Below are 12,124 nucleotides of genomic sequence, written 5' to 3'. Positions count from 1 at the left end.
CCACTGTGATTTTTTGTGATAAATTATGTAACCAATATCACTGTGGAACTTCAATACCCCAGCAGACAAACAAAAAGGGGAGATGAGTTGTCCAGGTAAGGTTTGAAAAGTAAGTGCCTTATTCCAGCTTTTCTCCTAATGCTGCAGTCAGGGAGACTTGAAATCAAATCCTGCCTCACATACTTCCTAGCTGTGTGCCCCTCAACAAATCACTTTAACTCTTTTAGCCTCAGTTTCCTTATTTGTAAAATTGGAATAAGAATCGCACCTGGCTCTTATGGTTGTTGTAAGGTTAAAATGAGGTAATATTTGTATAACACTTTGCAAACCTGTAACAACAATGCTACTTGCCACTACTGTGGCTGTGTAAGACCAATAACACCAGCACACAGGACAGCTACTAGCACAGGTTCTTTGATCTGCCTTTCTAAGGAAAACAACTTTAAGGGGTTTGCAAATCTCACTTTAATTAAACATATTGTATCATTCACTTAGTTCAGGTGAAAATGTCAGCACCCTGAACTTTGGAGCAAATACAAACAGAAACTACAAGCAGAAATTATATAAAGATAGCAAATAAACACAAATCAACAGACAGGGCATCTAGCTGTCTGATCAAGACATTACATACAGAGTTACCAGAGAGAGAGAAGCACCAACATATGGGTTTTTCAAAGCCAGGGAGGCTCCTTGACAGCTACCAAGAGTTTTGTCTCGTCAAATCACAGGACACTCTTCCAGTGAGTAGCCCCAAACAAAATGTTAACCTCAGACTATATATACATGCTTATTCAGGGTCAGAGGGCTTCACACCTCTTCAGAGTTTCGAACCTCTCATGACCTAACTAGCAAAAGGGTGTGGGCCTTTCTACAAAGACAAGACTAAATCAAAGGCATTTGACTGCCTTGGTGCTGAGAAGCACTCCAAAACAAAAGACAACAAAAAGTCCCACTTTGCTTGCCCTTACAAAACCTTAAAGTACTCTATAAATGAAAGCTATTATTAACTCATTAATGATCCCTGAGAAGCAGCATTCACTCAGTATCTTGGGGTGGGAGGATAGGGAGGAGAAGAGGGGAGAGAGAATTTTTCTTTCTTTTCTATTCTCTTTGAATATTCTCAGCAGTCAACTCAGTTCTTGGCACATAGAAGCTGCTTAATGAATACTTGTTGACCTGGCTTTCATGATATATCACAAGGTTGGGATTCATCTATCATTGTCCTTGCCTCAGAAAGATTATTCTGTAAGGTAAAGTCTGATTCCTCCTTATTGCTAACCACAAGAAAGTTTATCCCCAGGGAAAGTGGTTAAGATCTCCTTAATCTCCAAGGAAACTGAGTACTTGAGAGTTAGCATCCTCTCCTTGCAAACTATTGGATACTTTCCAGCCCAACAGAGAGAAACCTAAATCTAGCCTCTCAGTCCCATCATGTGAATAACAGAAACAGAGACTTTGAGCCCTTACCTCAGATTTCTTACCTTCAATACATTGCAATTTACCTACTTATTTAAAAAAAAGATAACAGTGATGACCTAACTTAGATTATGGTGAGGATAATAAAGATAGTTACAAATGTCTCAAAAGGTGTCTCTGTCTCCTGATTGCACAGGGCTATGAACCAGAGGGTAGCCAGAATTTTATCAACTCACGAAGACTTTGTATATGTACAGAAAATTTGCTTTCCAAAGTATTTTAAATTTAAAATGCATTGTCTAGTAGGTATGATAAAGGTTGGAGAGATACAGGAACCCCAAGACTGAAGTTCCCACAGAAGGGCCATCTGAAATGAATTCATGGACTCAAGCATTCTTTAGGTCAGGGTGGAAAAGATTTATTGTTACATTTTTCAATGGGCAAGAGTTCTTAGGGAACCTGCAATCTAAAGGGGGTGCAGTTAATGTTTACATAGGTTAAACCATGGTAAAATATGTGCCAAATATGCTGACTAGGTGATTCAGGGTGGGATTAGGGAGTGGTTAAGGAATGGTCAGTTCTTAAAGGAATATGCACTTTTTGTATCTACTATGCAGGTATTTTACCCAGAGTTCACTGGGAAATAGCCCATAGTGGAGCTACATGGAGGTGTGGTTTGAAGCCTGAACCATCACTAAGTCTACCAACAGTCAGGGCTGACTGAGAAAAACCCAGGCTGTCCCCATCAATGTCTTGTTAGACAAGATAAACAGAAGGGAGTATACATATATCTGAGCCTAGGATACATGACAGGTCAGTGAGTAGTAAATATCTCTATGACCCAGTACACAGCCAATTCAGCCAGTACATAGCCAGTTCAAACTAATAAATTTTATAGGTGCAGCTGACCACCATATCAGGAATAGAGATAAACATTTTGCTAGGGAATTCAGTCCTTGGACTGGAGAGAAACTGCCTGAGAAAGTGTTTTGAGGCTAGGGAGAAATGTGATTTTGGAATTGGGGTCCAAGCACAGGCATCCAAGCACCCCATCAGGTATCTGTTATTGAAGAATGACTAAAAAACCATCTTAACAAATGAATGTAATGGAATGTTAACGTCCAGAAAAAAGTTAAGAATATGAGGAATTTAGAGAAACATAAAAGAGTTGTATAAACTGATGCAGAGTGAAAAGGTATGGTTGGAGAGAGAGGGAGAGCTAAAGAAATCTCAGAGGCCACTGAGTCTAACTCCCTCATTTTATAACATACAAAAGAAGTCTAAGGGACTCCTCAAAGGTCACATAGATAGTAACTGTCAGAGATGAGATTTGAACCCGTGTCCTCCAACTGCAGAAGCAGCGCTTGTTGTACCGTATGACATAAGAACCAGGAGAACAGTAAATGCAATGACAACAACAATGGCATACAAAGAACACCAAATGTCCAAACTTTGTCTTACAGATGAGGTACATCCTACCTATCAGCAAAGAGGTGGGGAACTACAAGGACCAAATGGTTCATACACTGCCAGACAAGATCATTGTTTAAGCTATTTTTACCTAAGTGTTTGTAACTAAGGAATGTTCAATTACAGGTGGGAATGTGTTAGAGTGGGAGACAGGGTATATCTAGAAATGACTGCAATATAAAAACAGAGAGTGTCAATAAACCTATTTATAAAAATATAATAAAATAATCAATCTTAGAAACAAAGGTGAAGTAGATAGGGCATTAACATTTCTACCAAATGGATTTGTGACCCATTGTATGTTCCTTCCGATGAAATAGCTCAAAACCCCATTTTAAAGAAGAGAAAGTTGAGGCTCAGAGATCTTAAGTAACTGCTTCAAAATGTGGCATAGCTTATTAGCAACAGTGTGTTAGCTGTATACAGTCACTGGACTTATACTTCTATCTGTTGCATTGTATATGAATTGAGGGAAAGGTACACAAATGTATATAGTGCCTCTTAACCCCCATTTAAGGTTAGCTTGGTTACATTTTTGAAATCTCAAGGACTAAAAGTACTTCATAAGTAACATTAGACTAGTAAAATCTAATTAGATTAACTTTATGGTTTATAATGTGAAATATGAGGAAACAAGTGGAAGAAAAAGTATGAGAGTTCATTCCAACCCAGCTGATTAAGAGAACTAGAAAAAGAAAGACACCCTCCATGATTCATTTGTCAAGAATGTCTCCCTTTGTTAAACTTGTGTCTCCCTGAAGTCAATTGGGCTGATGTTAAATTTAGCAGCCCCAAATTGTTTCATGGTCAAGTCTGCATGACAGCAAGAGTTCAGGACTCTGTTCTCTGAAGAGGGACATCAAGAAATGAAGATGAGCAGCCCTGGCATCCACAACATAAGCTCAGTTGTGGAGTGAGTCAGCTTGAGAGAGTATGTAAACTCATCGCAACCAGAATCCCAGAATAGCTGTCTGCGAGACCAAACATTTTAGCGGCTGAAACAAGTCTGCAATGCTATGAGCTAGAGATGGCAGGGAAGCTGACAAGCTGGGAGGGAGCCCAAAATAGTTCCTGTCTATTCAGGAAAGCTTTGGGGAAAGGGAGAGAGAATCTCAGGTAAATTTCATTTAACGGCAATGATAGCCAGTGATTTAATCAGCATCAGTCAACAAGAATATTTAAACATCTAGTATGAGCAAGGCAGCGAGCAACTGAGTAGCCTCCTTCATTCACCTATAACCCCATTGAAGAGCTAAAGCTAGAGGTAGGCAAAGTACAATAATGTGTGTCATTATAATAGTAGTAATAATGATTATCATTATTATTATTAAACAAGCCTGTGAGTTGGGTAATCTAAGTATTCTTATGCTCATAAATACACAAACTCAACTCAAATAGTTTATACAGGTTCAGAGTTTCATGGACAAACCTGGAAAAGCCTTTAAAAGTCTTCATTTTCTAGGTGAGGAAACTGAGGTCCAATGAAATGAACTAACTGGTCCAATAGCGCACACAGTAAATTCAAGAGGGATTCAAACCCAGGCCCCTCTCACTCCAAGTCTAGCCTTCTCAACTGATTCACAAGACCTGAAGCGCAGCCAGGTGGAGAAGGGTAAACACACACACATACACAAATACACACACACACACACACACACACACACACACACACACACACACAGAGGCACATTCACATTTTAAATTCTAGACAGGTCTGTATTCTGTTACTCCTGGGCATTTATTGTGTGAAAAGTCAAGTTACTTATATTACAGGGAAGTCCCCAAACAGCTGGTAGAGCAGTGCACAGAAGACACAGAGTTCACACTTTGATCAGGGCTCCACCCTACAGACTGTAAATTAAGGCCAAGTACATAAAGAAATTTGAATTGATGATTTTTTTTAAAAAATTTAAACTCTGGAGTGCTTTTATCCCAAGAACCGTGGTCAAACAGAAAAGGTCTCTTTTTATTCCAATAACTGGAGTTGTCTAGGATTTATAGGACAGAGACAGCTGCTTGCACTTATCAGGTCTGCAGGTTATCAATGGGAGGTCCCTGTGTTATGCAGCCTAAATCGATAATCCTTGGCCAATCATATCCTGAGCTCCAGGCAGTTGCCAAGTGCCATTTTTCCCGGCATTCTCAGAGATGTAATTACACAGTCAACTGCACAGGTCTGCTTGGTATCATTAGACTGAAAGGTGTCAAGTCCATTACTATGTCTCATAATTCTATACTCCAGGGACGTAGTCTATGTAGAATCACAGAATCATAGAAAATAAAATGTTCCAGAAAGGTCCTTTGAAATAAAACTTTAGAACACAAAATGTTATTGACTATCTATTACAACCTCATCAATTTACAGATGAGGAAATTGAGGCACAGAAAGGAGAAGTGACTTGCCCAGATATATAGCAAGTTAGTGGCAGATCTGGGATCAACATTTTCATCCAGTGATGAAGAAGCAGTAAACCATGCACTTCTGCCACCTATGAGCTCTGTGACTATGAAGGAAGCACTTGCTCCCTCTGAGCTAGTCTCCTAATTTGTACTGCAGCAATGAAGAATACTTTTAGAACCCAACTCATGTTATCAAACAGTTCCAACTATCTATGAAGCATCTCATAGACTTTAAAATGCTACATAATTGTTCATTGTTACTCAGAAAGAAAAGGGGGCAAGCTTGGCAGGAGACAGCCAAGAAAATTATATGATCTGCGGGGCACGCATCTGATTAAAAGTGTGTCCCTCCCAAACTCCAAGGTTATTTTGGTCCTCACCTATGATTTCATTTTATTCACCAGAATTCATCCAATTCATTTGTCCCCATGCAGAAATTCCCTTGACCAGTACAAATATTTGCAACTGTAACTTACAGTCTTAGAGCATTGTTTGGATGCACTGAGAAATGAAGTGATTTACTCATGGTCACATAGCTAGTATGTGACTGAGAGGCAGGACTTGAAACCAGGTCCCCTTGACTCCAAGCCAGCCCTCTACCCACTATGTCACCTTGCCTCTGGTGTCTATTTTTGTTTACAATTTTGTATGGGATCATTTTACCTGTTCAGTGATACCAAACAACTATTAATCCTTCAGCATGCATTATCTAGCTAATACCTAAACATTAGGTATTTTGTGTGTCATATTTATTTTATTCTGAACTTAAGAAATAACACAAGCATTCCACAACACAGCATAATAGGGCAAAAAGATAATTGCACATAAAACTACAAATCTATTATGTCCAACTTGCTATTCCTTTTAAATATTTACTAAAATTATCATGTAACTTTTTTAAACTTTTTTTTTCTTTGAAGGATGTCCATCAACTGGAGCATGACTGAACAAGTTGTGGTTTATGATTGTGATAGGATACTACTGTGCTATAAGAAGTGATGAACTTGATCACATTAGAAAAAGCATTAGGTATTATGAGGCAGCTAGCGGCACACTGGATAGAGAGTACTGGGTCTGGGGGTGAAAAGACTTTATCTCAAATCCAGCATCAAACATTACTTGTGTTATTCTAGGCAAGTCAATTGATTGCTGTCTGCCTCAGTTTACTCCACTGTAAAAATGAGTGGAATCATAGCACTTACTTTGCAAGAAGGTTGTTATGGGATCAAATTAAATATTTGTAAAAGCATTTTATACAGCTTCGTTTGTCTTCCATCCTGTACCTACATAGAAGAAATGGGGCACAATGCAGAGAAACTTTCAAGATGCATAGTGGAAACAAGGTTAAAACTGGAAAAGAAGACCATAATTCAAATCATGCTTCTGCCACCTATTAACTGCATGACGATGGAGGAATCACTTAATCTCTCTGAACTAGTTTCCTGATTTGTACCATAGCAATGATGAATAATATCTTTAGAACCTAACTCATAGTGTTGTAAACAACTCCCATAAAATCCTATCCATGAAGCATTTCCTAAACTTTGAAACTCTACATGATTATTCATAATTATTTGGAATGGGGGGGCACATGGCAGGAGACAACCAAGAAAATTAATTCAGTCTTAGAATACTTCATTAAGTAAGTGAGAGTAGGCTCCTGGAGCTATCAGCCCACAGACTGAATGTCTTAAAGTCACCTACTAAAATGCTGGGAGTCAAGATAGCAGAGTAAACAGTCACTTGTTCTCACCCTCCCTTAGAGACCTTGAAAAACTCAGAGAATATTGCCCCAGGAAAAATTCTGGAATAGTGGAGCCAGCAGAAAGATGGGGTAGAGCAGTCTTTTAGCTCAGGAGGCCAGGGAGATTAATGGAAAAGGTCGCTCTTTCTGTGGCTGAAGGAGACCAGTGCAGGATGGGAGGCATCAAGCCAGGAGCAAGCCCCACCTCAGCAGTCTAGTGGGAGATCCTGAGCCCCAGGGTGGAGGAGTAGGCAAGTGCCAACACCAGGTACATACCAGCTCCAGCTCAGCACCAGGTAAACTACCAGAACACAACATCCAGCTGCCACCACCTGACGCCCCAGCACACAAAACCAGTAACCAGGCCCCTAGCCCCCAATACAAGAAGTTGGGGATAGTGCCCCCTGGGCTCCAGAAGCAGAGATCAAATTCAAAAGCCAACAAAAAGGCAAATAACATGAGCAGGTGACAGGGAAGATCAAAACACAAATTCAGGAGAGGACAACATGATCAATTTCCTACATCCAAAACCTCAAAGGTGGATAAAAACTGGTTTCAAGCCCAAAAAGTCTTCTGAGGAGCTCAGGAAGGATTTTAAGTCAAATAAGAGAAGTAGAAGAAAAATTGAATAATTCCTTTTAAAATACAATTGACAAAATAGAAAAAATACACTGAAGAAAACAACTCCTTAAAAAATAGAATTAGCCAAATGTAAAAGGAGGCACAAAAGCTAAGTGAAGAAAAGAATTCATTAAAAAATTAGAGTTGGACAAGTGGAAGCTATTGACTCTATGAGACATCTAGAATCAGTCAAACAAAATCAAAAGAATGAAAAAAAATAGAAGAAAACTTAAAATACTTCATTGGAAAAACAACTGGCCTGGAAAATAGATCTAGGAGAGATAATTTAAGAATTATTGGTCTACCTGAAAGCCATGATTAAAAAAAAAAAAAAAGAAAGATTGGATAGCATCTTTCAAGAAATCATCAAGAAAATCTACCCTGAGTTCCTAGAACCAGAGGGTAAAATAGTCATTGAAAGAATCCACTGATCACCACCTGAAAGAAATCCCAAATTGAATATACCAAGGCATATTATAGCCAAATTCCAGAATTATCAGATCAAGGAGAAAATATTGCAAGCAGCCAGAAAGAAATAATTCAAATACTGTGGAACTACAGTCAGGATTAGGCAGGACCCTGCAGCTTCTACATTAAAAGACTGGAGGGCTTAGAATATGATATTCCATGAGGCAAAGGAGCTGGGATTACAACCAAGGATCAGCTACCCAACAAAATTGAGCATAATCTTTCAGGGCAGAACATGGATATTCAATGAAATAGGGGACTTCCAAACTTTCCTGATGAAAAGACCGGAGTTCAATGGAAATTTGAACTTCAAATACAAGACTTAAGGGAGGCATAAAAAGGTGAACAGGAAAGGAAAAAAGCGAACATGTTATTCAGTAAGAGCAAACTATTTACATCCCTGCATGGGAAGATGATACTTATAACTCTTAAGAACTGTATATTACACCATCGAGAAGGGAAATATATATATATGGCGTAGGTTTAAGTTGATTTTGATGTGATGATAAAAACCTAACTAAGCACTGAAAAAAAAGACTGTAACAGGAGAAGAGGAAAGGAGGAGCCAGAAAAGGGTAAGTTATATCATGTGAAGAGGCACAAAAACATATTAAAGTAGAGGGAAATAAGGGAGGGAGATGAGCATTGTTTGAACTTTACTCTCCTTGGATTTGACTCAAGGGAATAACATACTCAGTTAGATAAAGAAATCTAACTTGCCCTATAGGCAGTTGGAGGAGAAAGGGGAAAGAAAAGGGAAGGAGGAGTAGAAGGGAAGGAAGAAGTGGTAAGTGAAAGTACTCAGGCCTAGGGAGTGAACAGCTCCCCTGTACACTGTTGTAACCAGAATGGCCTTTGTTTTCTTTGAGTGACTCAATTTATCTCAGTGAGCTTTACTAGGTGCTAAGCCCCAGGCCCAAACCCCATTAGGTGTTAACGTAATCCATGTGGATGTGAATCTCCCAGGGTCCTAAGGGGAGGGGCCAACTCAAGAACCAATCACCAGAGCCTGAGCTCTGGTGATTCAGTTGATGTTTGATGATGTCTGAAGCCCTATAAGAAGGGAGGACAGAGCCATTTGTGCAGGGCTCTGGAGATGGAGTTGATGAGATGACTCCGGGCAGCTGTAGCTAAGGAGCCCTCCAGCTTGTAAACCCGGATGCTGAAACTGTTGAACTCTGGTAACTGTGTTAGGATTGAATCAGACAAAGTCTGTTGATGTTTGTAATTTGTTTGCATTTTGTTTTGAAGTTCAGGATGCTGGCTTTTTCCCCTGAACTAACTGAATGATATTTGAATGGTGAATTAAAAGTAAGCTTCTCAACCCCTTCACCTTGCTTTCCTTAATTAAGCAGATCAGAAGAACCTGTGCTGTTGGCAGCTTTCTGGGTGCTGCCTGTGGGTGAATCTTATACCCCCACAGAAGCTGCTAGCCAGATTGTTGAAACAACTGTACTGGTCAAACCACGTCTGGAACATTGTGTTCAGTTCTGATTGACACATTTTAGGAAGGACATTAGTTAAGTGGGAGAAATTTCAGAGGAAGGTGATCAGATTCGTGAAGGGCTACGAGTTACCTTCACTGAAGAATCAGCTAAAAGAATTGGAAATGCTGAACTTAGAGAAAATATTTGGAGATAGTATAGTACCTTGTTTTCAAGGACTTGAAAGCCTATCACACAGAAAAGGGATTAGACTTATCCTGTCTAACCTTTGGGAAATGAACTAAAACAAAGGCTGAAACAATTATATCAGTTACTTAACCTATATGATTTTGGGTAAGTCAGTTAACCTCTAAAAACCTTGGTTTTCTGATCCATAAAATAAGACATTTGAATTCAGAAGGCCTCCAAGCTCCATTACAGCTCTCTAGGTATTTCTCTATGAAATTATGAATAGGTTTAATTAGGCTTGATATTAAGAAAATCTATCTAATGATCGCAGGAGCTATCTGAAAATGGAATTAGCTGCCTTGACTGATAGTGGAATTACTTCTTTATGGGATATTTTTAAGCTGTGGCTGGGACCCTTAACTAGTTATGTTGCACTGAGGGTTATTTTAGAAAATGAAGTTGAATAAGATGGACCAAAAAGACCTTTCCAACTCAGAAATTCTTTGATTCAGTGAATTCAAATATTTCTTGGGCAGAAGTCCTCCACACCCCAACCTTATCCCTAGGCATTATGTGACCTAACGATAAGACTAATGGTATAGTAGAGACTACTTCCCTGACGTGGTAGCATTATTTCAATTCACACTACATATTTCCATTGAACTGGAAACAATTACCATACTTTACATAATTATAAATTTGAACAGAGTGACTATGTGCAACCATTTCATGGGATACTTTTTCTACAGTAATTAGGAAGTAACTGTACATAAATGCTTAGGGTCATTCTTATTACTGCTATTAAAGCATAAGGGACTATTAAGTGTGGTATATGGGTAATAAATACAAGTTTATTGACTGCATTGACTTCTAAGGTCACACAGCCACTTAGTGTAAGAACCAGATCTAGAACCTAAGTAATTTGATGTCTAGTCCAGTACTTTCCTCTATACTACACTACTCTGATGCTTTAAATTCCTAGCCTAGAGAATAATGACAATAACAAGAATTTCTTCCTATCAAAATTACTTTCTATATATTGTGTATTTATTTTTCTGTGCACATGCTATGTTCCCCACACACACCTCAACTCGAATTGAATCAGTCAACATTTATTAAGCACCTATGCATTCCACATGGGCAACTGGGGGCACAGTGTATAAAGCACCAGGACCAGAGCCCAAAAAACCTGAACTCAAAATCTAGCCTCAGATACCTATTAGCTGTGTGATCCTGGGCAAGTCATTTAAGCCTGTTTGCCTCAGTTTCCTCATCTGTCAAACAAGCTGGACAAGGAAATGGTAAACCACCTCAGTATTTTCACCAAGAAAACCCCAAATGGGGTCACAAAGAGTCAGACATGACTGAAAATGACTGAATAACATCGACAACAATACATTCAAAGTTCTGAGGAGACAAAAAGTGGCAAAAGATGGTCCTATAAGATTGCTGAAAGCCAGGGTTACTTTCTTTTTTATCTTCACTTGCCAAACACCTAGTACTGTGCCTGGAGCACTGTAGGTGATTGATAAGTGCTTGTCAAATTGGAAGAGTATTAGGAGGAAAGAGAAAGTAAGGCAGAGCAATGGTGAGGATGTCAGTTCTAACAGGGAAACAAGTAAATATGTAAGCATATATATGGAATCAATATAAAAAGAAATGGAATCCAGTTAATTATTGGTGGACACTAGCAGTGGGGACAATAGGAAAAACTTCATTTAAAAGGTTATGCTTCAGCTTGTCTTGAAGTAGAAGAGAAATTCTATGACATGGAGGTGAGGGAATAGCCAGTGGTAAGAACAAAGGAAAGGACAGTTTTATCTGATTGCAGATTAAGGAAAGGAATTGTTGGCTGGTTGTCATGCTTCACTCTTGAAGAGGACCAAAATGACATCACCATATCAGGGTCAGACATGTTCAACCCTGGCTGATCAGACCAAAAGGAGCTTGGAAGGCTCAACCACAGGTTAGGCACAAATAACTTTTATGAACATCTAGGATGGAAATACCTCTAAATTTATACATCTCATGTTTCATTTGAGCTACAAATCTGTTTTGCTCACAAAACACAATGTCTTCTTTGATGCAGACACACCAGATTGGACATTCCTGAGTATCCCATATCACATATTTGAATCCAAAGTTATTCATAGACACCTCAAGAGTATCCCTGTATTACTTCTTCTGACCTTTATGTGAACACTTGTCTTGTGTGAGTACTCTACAAAACAGTCTTTTAGGCAAATATACCTTTGGCATTCTAACAATGTGGCCAGCCCATAAGAGGTGCACTTTCTGTAGTAGAGTTTTAATGCTTGGCAGTTCAACTCTAGAAAGGACCTCAGTGTCTGGTACCTAATCTTGCCAGGTTGTCTTCAGAATTTCCCTAAGA

This window comes from Trichosurus vulpecula, chromosome 1, assembly GCF_011100635.1.
Source record: "Trichosurus vulpecula isolate mTriVul1 chromosome 1, mTriVul1.pri, whole genome shotgun sequence".
Taxonomy (NCBI): Eukaryota; Metazoa; Chordata; class Mammalia; order Diprotodontia; family Phalangeridae; genus Trichosurus; species Trichosurus vulpecula.
This window is presented reverse-complemented; position numbering follows the sequence as displayed.